Source organism: Nannobrachium achirus (assembly GCF_963921795.1).
Source record: "Nannobrachium achirus genome assembly, chromosome: 15".
NCBI lineage: Eukaryota > Metazoa > Chordata > Actinopteri > Myctophiformes > Myctophidae > Nannobrachium > Nannobrachium achirus.
Window position 1 is genome coordinate 43,562,112 of NC_137822.1, and position 12,386 is coordinate 43,574,497.

Consider the following 12,386-nt stretch of genomic DNA (forward strand, 5'->3'; position numbering starts at 1 on the left):
ATGGAGGAAGGGCATAAACAAAACCATAGCTGTTCTTATCCTTACTTGGATACAGCAAAACAAAAAAAAAGAAGGAAAAAAAGTAGGACTACTAGTTATAGATTTAGCACAATTCAAATAAATTGATTAATTTGGACAAATTGCACATTGCACATAGCTTGCTTGCAAACAGTCTAGGTCCTGCTAGCTCAACCACCACACTTTAGCATAGCAAATATAGACAACAAAATACATTTTTTTAAAGAACATATAAATGAATTCTGGCCAACTAAATTGATACAAGATTAATTAATTAAGAGCAGGAAGTTGTCTGTGGCATAGCAGAACCGCAACAGGGCAAACGGTTTGCTACCCTCACCAAATGTGACTGGCTGATGTACAATACAGTCTAAATGTCTATACCCTCACCAAATGTGACTGGCTGATGTACAATGCAGTCTAAATGTCTATTCTAATCTAATCTAATACTTTTGTACTTTCACTCACTGGACTGGACAATGAGGTAAGGTAGGACCCGAGACAAACATAGCGAAAATAGCTGATCTACAAGCTCTCAACGCATTGTGCTGCGAGAGCTTGTAGATCAGCTATTTTCGGAGTTGCACAACCCAGCACTCTTTAGCTAGTGGAGATGTGGTGTAACGACATGATTCGTAAATACATTTGTTCAACTCAAAATGCTGTGTTCAAGTTCAGGAGACTTCGGAAAAAAGTAATACACCTGAATGCTGAGTTGTTTCCAATAATTGGTGTTAATAAAATGTTGCCTTGGCTCCCAGTGTGGCTATGCACCTTATTGTCTCTTTAAGATCCTTCTGCCGTGGGCCGGCAGAAGACTTAGGTGTGCGTAGCATTCCTGTGCACATCCTCATCATCCATCTACTACTACAATTCTTTGTTATCCTATGTTAAGGCCCAACAATACTATCCTGTTCAGAAATATTAAGGCCATGTTATTTAATGTTAAAGCAATTTTACTGTTGCTGTTTTTCCTGGGTAATTGTTTAATCAATCAGTAAAGTTCAGTACTCACTAATAGGTAGGTTAAAACACAGTTTGCTTTGACACATGAAGATATGGTCATCTGGTGTGACACTAAGTCATCTGGTGTGACATTCCAAATAGTGAGAAATCATACCTTTATTAATGATGAAACCGAAAAAATGTGTATGGTTTACATAGAAAATAGTATCAGGAAGAGTCACAAATATTTGTGTAATTTTAAAGAAAGTTTTTGTCAGAATAAAATTAAAATATGTTGAAAGATCGACAACATGGGCCTCACACAGAGTGTTGATTATGAAAAAAATATACAGATTCAATTAATTTTCACAAAACTATAGTGGATCACAGGTTAGTTATGATAAAGGACTTTGATAAAGTGAGTAACTTAAGAAAGGTGTACTCCATTTTCATTTTATGAACAATTATTGTCATGTCACACCAGATGACGGTTTTAGGCACAAGTACAACAAACTGCTCAATAAAGTCTGATTCCAATAAAATATCTAAAAACAAAATGTGTTTCCATAAAGTTGAGAGTGAGTAGAACAAAAGTAAATAATTTTTATGCCTGCTATTTAAAGTTTTTTAAAAAACATGTTTTTTGGGGCGTCACGTCACTGACCCATATATATATCATTATTAGATGGGTGGAGATGGAGTACTGTATTCTCCTAACTGCACAGGATAGCAGTTTTCTGTGTGTTTGCCTCCCTGGACCTTTATCATTTTATGTTCAGCGATGGAGACAAACCATAGGTCTACTCACATTTACAGTAATGAGTACAACTTGTGCTGGCCAATAGTTGCTACCGAAGGTCATGGTTTAGTATGTGAAATGGCACATGCTGACTCTGTCCGGACGTGTACACTTATTTACGGTCTATGGCCTCTTGCCACTCATCATGCACTGACATTGAAAAGTCACCTTCAGACAGCTGCTACCCGTGACTTGTAAATAGACTAAGCCCCCATGCCCCCCCCCCCCCCCTTTCTTTTTTTCTGCCTTTGTATTTGATGTTATGCTTTTGAAACTGATATTATCCTAGATAAAGTACTATGTTCTATCCGTCTGTCTTTCAATGTTATATGAGATACTTAAAGTGTGGTTCCTGTGGAAATAAGCCTCGGCTTTCTAGGATCTCCTTTTAATTGACCTTGTACCAGTGATTTGTACTGTCATGAAACTGTACTTTTTTCTATTGCAAACTTATAATAAATTCTTCAATCAATCAATTCTTCTTCAATCAAACATCACGGTGATGTCAGGGGAACCACTCGAACAGAATGGGTTTAGTGCTTGGACATCACACTCTGGCTTCACTGTGATGTCACACTAACATAATCCCTTTAATGCCCATAAATGGAGTTCCCTGATGTCTTCAGCTCAAGTCTAGGATAACAGGAGTTCATATGGGAATGCCCATATATGGTAGCATGGTAAAAACAAGACCGCACAACACCACACCCTGGCGGTGGTGATCCCAAAACGCAGTGGGTGGCCCACCAGGCTACATATATGGAGACCACATACCACACTAACAGTATCCATATATGGCCAAGACAGCCCATATATGTGTGGCTGGTTCCACAGGGATCTCCATGTATGGGCATAAAATGGTGTGATGTCAGATGTCATAGACATCATAGGACTTACACATAACGAATAACTGAGTAAGCATGTTTGGGCTCTCATAGCATATGTCCATAATATACAGTACATGGATCTCCATATACTAACTGCATGGGTACCAGTGGCCTCCATATAGCCTATGGGTAACTGGTCGGATTACATCACTGGCCAGATGGCGTGTATAAATAACGAAACGCTTAAAATTTATTGAATAACACAGGGTCGGAGTGGGACTCATTTTCAGCCCTGGAGTTCCAGCAGACCAGCCCTCAAGCTTTGCACGTGAGCTAAACATGTTTTAGCATTATGTATTAATATAAACAGTAAACACCAATTTCCCCCATCTACTTTTATCTAGAGCACTACCAGCAGCATCATGCCAGTCATTCATATGAACACCTCCTCTGATACTCCCGCAGTTGAATAAACTTGACCAAACTGTCTGTAATCCATGTGTAGTGATACGCGGAAGCGGGGATTGAACCCGGGACTCCCACTCGCCAGTCCAACGCACAACCAGTCGTGCTAATAGGGCTGAGCCCGATTAGCAGGGCTGTTGTCGCTGGCTCATGGCTGGTACTAACTGTGGGGGCTACAATCACCCCCCTGATCTTTGGAGCGCGCCCTCGCGCTTCACACTTCACGCCGCAGACCGCCGCACACAACGTGGACCTGTCCCTCACGCGAGGACACCACGCTCCTCATCCTGCCGACAACGCCAGATGTAGTGATACGCGGAAGCAGGGATTGAACCCGGGACTCCCACTCGCCAGTCCAACGCACAACCAGTCGTGCTAATAGGGCTGAGCCCGATTAGCAGGGCTGTTGTCACTGGTTCATGGCTGATACTAACAGTGGGGTGCTACATTCACCCCCCAGGTCTTTTGGAGCACGCCCTCGCGCTTCACACATCACGCCGCGGACCGCCGCACACGACGTGCCACTGTTCCTCCTCACGAGGGCATCACGCTCCTCATCCTGCCGACAACGCCAGATTGTAGTGATACGCGGAAGCGGGAATTGAACCCGGGACTCCCACTCGCCAGTCCAACGCACAACCAGTCGTGCTAATAGGGCTGAGCCCGATTAGCAGGGCTGTTGTCGCTGGTTCATGGCTGGTACTAACAGTGGGGGCTACACATGCCTGGTGATTCACTGTTTACTGAACATTACATGGTTAAGTTGGTTAACACAATATAGCCGATATAAAATAGGCTAATAACACTGAGTGCCATTAAATAGCATTTATTTAACTAAAGTGTACAATCTGCAAACTGTGAATAATGTATTCAATCAATCAATCAAAAAGCTATAGCATTAAATAGGTTATGCAATGTGTCACCCTGGCCACAATATGACTTCCGGTTGGTTCTAGCCGAAGTGGCGGAAGTGCTGTGTTTAACGGAAGTTACGTCATGCGTTGTAGTCTTCCGTTGAAATTCTCACGGCGGAAGTTGAACGGTCTCTGCCTGATATTGTCACCAGGCTTTTCTCTTCGCAGATGAGTAAGCCTGGCTACGCGAGGCTAGCAATGTGTTTGTTTTCTCTCACTGAGAGAGTTGCGACATTTTTTTTTTTCTGTGAGGGAAACAATTGAACAGGTCTATGAAAACAGGCCCAAAAGAAGCAACCATTTTCACCATTTAGCTCTATTACATTACATCTTGAAAGCAAGGCCAAAACCAAATAAGCAAGGGTTAAGTGTAAAGAAGTAGTACTGTAGAGAAGAAAAGTAGATCCGTGCAACATCTTTGTCCCAAAGTTATGTAATAAAGCATTAAGAGTATATCTGAAAAAGGCCATAGAGGCTGACACATATTTTTACCACTTTAACATTATTTTGGGAACATCCTTGGGAAGAGGAGCATCCTCTCCCCTTCAGTATCTCCATTTTTGATCCAGCACCGTTGAATTGTTGGATGAGTGTGTATCTCCTGTCCGCTACTTAACACTGTACTCATGTGATGTAAGACTAAAATGTAGTTTTCCGGTTCCTACCTCCAGACTAAATTCTTTCACATATCCAAAATATGGTGATGTTAGGAAACATACTATCTTCTAAAACGGCTAGTTCCATTCCTTTATTCTGATTAGCTGTTTCCCTTCTGCTGTGGTATATGAGACTATAATCCACACCTTGAATCAGTTTATATCAAACCCAGCTGCGTTATTTCTTACCACAGAGTTCCACAGTGAACCGATTATCTCCACCTGTGTTGTTGGCAAATGCAGAGTATTTTTCACCTCAACTAATAAGGTATTTAATAAGTAAAGTAATTGAAATAGTGCCACTTTCATTGGGAATGTACTAGAAGTAGAGCACAATTAGGCCTACATTAAATCATACATAAAACTACATTCTAGAAAACTTAAAGGACTTTGCCACTTTTCAACCTATCTTCATATAATAGGTCCTAACTAATAGCACTAAGGCTATGGGAAGTTCAGAAATCGTTAGGGTTAGGGTTAACCCTAAGCGTTTTTTGAGGGGATTTTTTTTTATTATTATCGCGAGAACAATGGCTTCCACTTTAACATTGCAACTTTTCAGGAATAGAAAACCTGCATTTTCTATTAGCTTGGATTCCCCATCGATGATGTCACAAGACGATGGGAAACTGACCTGCCCACAACCCTCATCTGAGACAAAAAAATTAATAAAAATAAAAAATATATATATTTGATCAATTTATTAGTGAGGATCAATTATGAAGATAGGATGAACAGTGGTGAAGTCCTCCTTTAAAGGGGTAATTTATAGCTTCATGTTCAATATACAGGTTGCACCACCTTGGGATGGTTTACTTTACACTATAGGTCTTCGGGTATGTCCGAGATCCAAAATTACCCGGGATCCGAGCCGGTCCGAGCCAGGTACCGGTCCATCAACACGTACTGACTTCGGAACCGGGTCGGAGCAGCCGCCGTATGCCCGGGTTCCCGTTTCTCTGACCGTGAGATAGGTAGTTCCAAATGATACCCAAATGGACCTGGCGATTGGCTGTTACATCTGTCAATTACCTCCGCACCCCCCTTTTTTCTCCTCCGGTCAGTGAGAGGCGAGCTGCATCCTTGCTACGTCACGTGAATTGTCAGGAACTAGTGGACTACTTTTAATGATAAACAAAACAATTATGCTCTGCTGCGACATAAATTAACAGTGGATTATCATTAACAACGGCTAAGAAGAAAGATTACAGATCTAAAGAAAACATAGATTTATTGGTCCTGTCCGCATTAATTGACTGGGAAATACGTTAATGTCCAGGGGCGAGCAGCAACATGCAAGGGTAAGAAAGAAAAACTCCTATTTAATATTTACACCTCTTCATAATAACGTTGGCATTCGGTCATTTTGGATCTCGGCTCCAACATCTCTGCCCGGGGATCGGATCTCATTTTTCTAATAATAGCCGGTTCCGTTCGGATCGGCTCCAAAATGTCTCAGGGCTGCTCGGGTAACGGCTCTCATCTTCCAGTTCCAAATAATAGACGGGTCCATTTGGGTCCAGCTCCATTTTCCCCGGGTCCATTTGGGTTTGGGTAGGTAAACCTAGACCTCTACTTTAGCTATTAATTTCAATGGAGTGATGCCACATTCTCTTTCAAATACATTATAAACACCAACATAATGTGAATTACCCAAGTAAAACACACAATTAAATAACATACATTTACCATTAACTCCTACAACACATTTTTGTGGGGTAATGAGAAAACAACAAAGGATCAGGAGAATGTCTCCAAAATAAAACTCTTAATGGAAGGCCAGTATAAACACCCGATCCCCAAGTTATCCTCCCATAGATTGGGATGAAATCAGCAGCACATCATCCCATAGCTATGGCCGGTTTGGGCCCAAACGGCCCAGCTAGTTGGGGCGTTGGGTCCTTTATTAGCCTTTCCTAACGCTGATAGAACGTGTCGTTTGGGGCAGATCAGCCTTCCTTATGGGCGATATGGTCACGTGACCGAAAATTTCATCATTTTGGCGGTGGTTCGAATCTACTATTTTCTGAAATGATTTCCCCCCCTTTTTTAATCCCAAAAGCTTTCCTGTGGCATTTTCGTGCCGATGTCTTTATTAGTATCAATAAAAATCCAACCAAAATGTTTTCTAACCACAAATGTGACGTGGTTATTGCACCACCCCACGGCCGTGGGCCACGGGATCAATAAAGAAATCTACCGTATCTAAATATCAGTCAGTCAATTCTGTACAACACGGCTTTTTAATATACTTTCTTTTTTTTTTTTATTATCGTTTTCGTACATGTCAGCGTGTAGGCTATTATGACATTCCTACTCGGAGTTCCAAGGCACGGATAGTGTAGGGGTTAGTGTTGCTGGCTCTAAGGACATTTGCTTCTTGCCAAATGCAAATGGTGAAACAGGTTCGAATCTGGGAGGGGATAGACTGCGGTAATTTAATGATTTACTGCAGCGTGTCTGCATTGGCTTTTTCTTTGCTTAAAGCTATACTGTGTAAGATGCCCAACTAGTGGTCATTAGCCCTATAGCAAACCGCGGTCGCGTCCGCGTCTTTCGGCCGTTTTTCGTACCTTCAGACCCCCGCGTCTGCCTCCACCTCGCTGAGATCTATCTTTAGAGGGGTCCCTTGTTCCTGTGCGTTCAGTAATTCCAGAGATACGGACTCCTTCACCCTGCCTGGTAGGCGAAATTACCTAGAGACGGGATGGTACAAACGGGTGACAACAAATATGGCAGCCAGCGACCCCACTTCAAGATGCGCTGTGATTGGCCGGCAGTTGTATAACCCTCGCTGTGATTGGCCGGTAGTGTGATGACGCAATTTTGGCGCGAGATCCGGTCCCCGGCAAGGATCACAGTTTACATATATAGAGAAGGCTTTACAGGCTGAAATTCACGGCGCGGATCTTCTAAAACTTTTGTGATTTAATAGTTAGGAGAATTTTAAGATTTGTTTTATAAAAAAAGTTACATAGTACAACTTTAAAAGTACATTTTATATAACTAATGTGTATAAATAATGTAAATATAAATAAAAATTAAAGCTGCAAGCAGCGATGACCGGGCCCTCGCAGCTCTACCCACGTCACAAGGCCAGCAGCCAATCAGAAACCAAACAGGAAGTCAGCCATTTCGACTAATTAGTGGCGTTTTGGCGCATTTTTGGCCGTTATCACGGGTCGCACTCTAACGATAGTTTAAAGTTTTTCTCAAAAAAAATTTTTTGAGAAAAAAAAAATTTGAGAAAAAAAAATTTGAGAAAAAAAAATTTTGAGAAAAAAAAAATTGAGAAAAAAAAATTGAGAAAAAAGAAATTTGAGAAAAAAAAATTTTGAGAAAAAAAAATTTTGAGAAAAAAAAATTGAGAAAAAAAAATTTGAGAAAAAAAATGTTGAGAAAAAAAAAATTATGACGCCAGCCGCGAGTCTGTACGACAAACGGTTCATGAGTTATAGAGGCACTTCCTGTTTGGTGAAGGGCACTTCCTGTTTGGCGAAGGAAGCGTCAATTAAGGTTAAGGACTCTTAATCAAGTCATATGATACCAGCCACAACTCTGTACGATAAACGGTTGATGAGTAACAGCCAAAAAAGGAACAATCAAGTTTCGGCCAATCAGAAGAGGGGGCGGGGCTTAGTTAAACCAATTAAGGTGAAGGACACTTAGTCAAGTCATATGATACCAGCCACAACTCTGTACGATAAACGGTTGATGAGTAACAGCCAAAAAAAGGAACAATCAAGTATGGACCAATCAGAAGAGGGGGCACTTCCTGTTTGGTGAAGGAAGTTTGATGCTTCGCCACGGGCACGACGTTTTACGAAAACTCACGATTTTGATAACTTTTTATCGTTAAGGTGTCTTGAGTATGCCGAGCGAACTTGAAGTTGATCCGATTAACCCCCTAGGAGGAGTTCGTTAAAGTGTGACAAGTGAAAACGGCCAAAAATACACCAAAACGCCACTAATTAGTCAAAATGGATGACTTCCTGTTTGGTTTCGGACGTGGCGCCGAGAGACTTTTTTGTGAGTCCGGACACGATACAGATGTGTACCGATTTTCGTACTTGTGGGTGAAACCGCATGGTGGGGCTTGAGGCACGAAGTTTTGTAGGAGGCGCTATTGAGCCATTAGGCCACGCCCCCTTTTAATTTTTTTAAAATAAGTCATTTTTCGCCACTTGTGATGTGCGTGCAAAGTTGCGCAACTTTTGGAGTACGTTTGGCGCCTCAAAAACGCGATTTACTTTTGGGAAAATAATAATAAGAATAAGAATAATCTTTGCAAATACAATAGGGTCCTCTCACACTGTGTGTGCTCGGGCCCTAATAATAAGAAGATTAAAGCTGCAAGCAGCGATGACCGGGCCCTCTTAGCTCTACCCACGTCACAAGGGGCAGTGGTTACACTATTACACTTATTGCCCTTTTAAACTTATTGCCCTATTACACTTATTACACTATTACACTTATTGCACTATTACACTATTACACTTATTGTGCTATTACACTATTACACTTATTACACTATTACACTATTACACTAATTACACTACTACACTTATTGTGCTATTACACTATTACACTTATTACACTATTACACTATTACACTTATTGCGCTATTACACTATTACACTTATTGCGCTATTACACTATTACACTGTTACACTGTTACACTTATTACACTATTACACTATTACACTTATTACACTATTACACTTGTAAGAGCAGAATCATGAAAACATGTTTAGTTATTTTGTGACCTTGGGGTGGCGCTATGCACTATAAAGGGGCCAAGTTCAAGGGCACCTGTGGGAGGTTTTGACCCGGAAGGGCAAAGGTTTTTGACCGCAAGATACCGTTGTTTAAACTGCTGTGCCGCGAATTGTTTGATCATTCATATGACTGCTTGTGAAACCCAATATCTATATCTGCACGGTGAAGTAAATAAATGTATCCTATTACATGAAGAAGTTGCCTGCATCGTATAATTTAAGCATTGAACACAGTCAAGTTGAGCGAACGGTATGATAATAGATAGATCTAACAGACCATCGGCGCGTCAGCCAAGTCCAACCACGGAGTCAACCCCTCGGTAGCTCGGTATAAGACCGAGCTCCCTTAATAACACTTATTGTGCTATTACACTATTACACTTATTACACTATTACACTTATTGCGCTATTACACTATTACACTTATTGTGCTATTACACTATTACACTTATTGTGCTATTACACTATTACACTTATTACACTATTACACTTATTACACTATTACACTATTACACTTATTACACTATTACACTTATTACACTATTACACTATTACACTTATTACATTATTACACTATTACACTTATTACACTTATTACACTTATTACACTAATACACTATTACACTTTTTACACTATTACATTTATTGCGCTATTACAGTTATTACACCTAGACACAGTTACACTATTGCACTTATTACAAACCATTGAAAAGATAGCAAATAGGAACTATCAATAATCGACCAATCAGAAGAGGGGGCGGGGCTAAGTTAAACCAATTAAGGTGAAGGACCCTTAGTCCTGTCATATGATACCAGCCACAACTCTGTACGATAAACAGTTGATGAGTAACAGCCAAAAAAAGGAACCATCAAGTTTCGGCCAATCAGAAGAGGGGGCGGGGCTTAGTTAAACCAATTAAGGTGAAGGACTCTTAGTCAAGTCATATGATACCAGCCACAACTCTGTACGATAAACGGTTGATGAGTAACAGCCAAAACAAGGAACAATCAGGTATGGACCAATCAGAAGAGGGGGCACTTCCTGTTTGGTGAAGGAAGTTTGACGCTTCGCCACGGGCACGCCGTTTTACGAAAACTCACGATTTTGATAACTTTTTATCGTTAAGGTTTCTTGAGTATGCCGAGCGAATGTGAAGTTGATCCGATTAACTCCCTAGGAGGAGTTCGTTAAAGTGCGACCCGTGAAAACGGCCAAAAATGCGCCAAAATGCCACTAATTAGTCAAAATGGCTGACTTCCTGTTTGGTTTCAGACATGGCGTCAAGAGACTTTTTTGTGACATGATACAGGTGTGTACCGATTTTCGTACTTGTAGGTGAAACCGTCTAGTGGGGCTGTTGCGTTGAAATTTTGTAGGGGGCGCTGTTGCGCCATTAGGCCACGCCCCCTTTATTTTTTTTGGAATTACGTAATTTTTCGCCACTTGTGATGTGCGTGCAAAGTTGCGCAACTTTTCAAGTACGTTTTGCGCCTCAAAAACGCGATTCATTTTGGATAAAATAATAATAATCTTTGCAATTACAATAGGGTCCTCACACACTGTGTGTGCTCGGGCCCTAAATATTGGGCCGTTTGGGGCATTATCGCCTGACGTTCTTGTCAGGGGCGAAAGTATAAAAAAAAAGAAAAAAAGAAAAAAGAAAAAAGAAGACGTTTGGACTGCGCTGTTGCCAAGTAAATGCTTATTATTAAACAATTCGGGAGTGGCATACGTAATTCTAGTTAAACGGCATCAATTCTGACAGAATGGAGACTTGGAGAAGCACTTTATTTTTGAAATTTGACGTTTTTAGCTCAAACTGTTGCACTTTGTAAAAAATGCTATAAGGAAGGTTAAGGTGTCAACATGACTGGTGGTGGCCGCCGTGTGTCTCACCTGTTGGATATCCTAACACGTGACCCAGGAAGACACCCCTTTGAACTCTATGGAGGGAGGCCAAACGCGTACAGTAAACAAGGACGTCGCATCTTTTTTCGCACCAGTTTGCATTGGAAAAGGTATACGGTTCATGACAGTACAGTTCACTGGCACAAGGTCAACTAAAAGGAGATCCTAGTAAGCGTTGCTGCTTATTTGGACAGGAAAGTCTGATTTTGATTTGATTTGAAGAATTTATTAGAAGTTTGCAATAAAAAAAAGTACAGTTTCATGACAGTACAAATCACTGGTACAAGGTCAACTAAAAGGAGATCCTAGAAAGCCGAGGCTTATTTCCACAGGAACCAGTCTAAAGATCTTGATAAACTGGTGAGTACAGAACACCTTTTTCTTTTTTTTTTTTACAAAACTCTACCATAATAGCGTTTGCTCAAGTGCCCTGGAATTAATGACATTACATTTTCTTCTTATTTTTTCTCTTATTTTCTACTATGTTTTAATCATTCAGTTTGAAGATGGCAGACCCTGTTAATGGAGGTAAGCCAGGGTTTCCTGTAGGTGGAAGAAACGCGTGATTCCTAAACCCACCAGGATTGAGTTAAGACCCGCCTCCTCTCGATAATCTTAAGTATGAAAGTGCCCATGAACGTTAGTGCTGCTCGCTCAAGTACAAAGTACCTACTACCTACTGATCCATTACAATAATACACGCAGCATAATAGGCCCAAAGCCATATCCAAACCATAACAATTTAACTGATAATCAGTAAGAGTTTTTATTTTGAGCACAGTAGTGACAAATTAATAGCTTTCTCAGTAGACCTACGTTTTTCTCTTTAGCAAAGTTACAAAGTTTTCCCTTTATTAAGCACAGTAGTCTACAATTAAGTCAGTTTCAAGTTTTTTTTAGCACAGTTTATTTTGAGCACTGTAGTGAGAAATTAATAGTTGTACATTGTGCAAATGCAGGCTTTTCTCAAGTCTTCATGTCTCTGACTTTATCCACCCTCCATGTGTCAGGCAGGGATTTCAGCCACTCCTGGAAGTCCTCGCGTTTCCGCGAGGCGGGTCTTAACTCAAGCCTG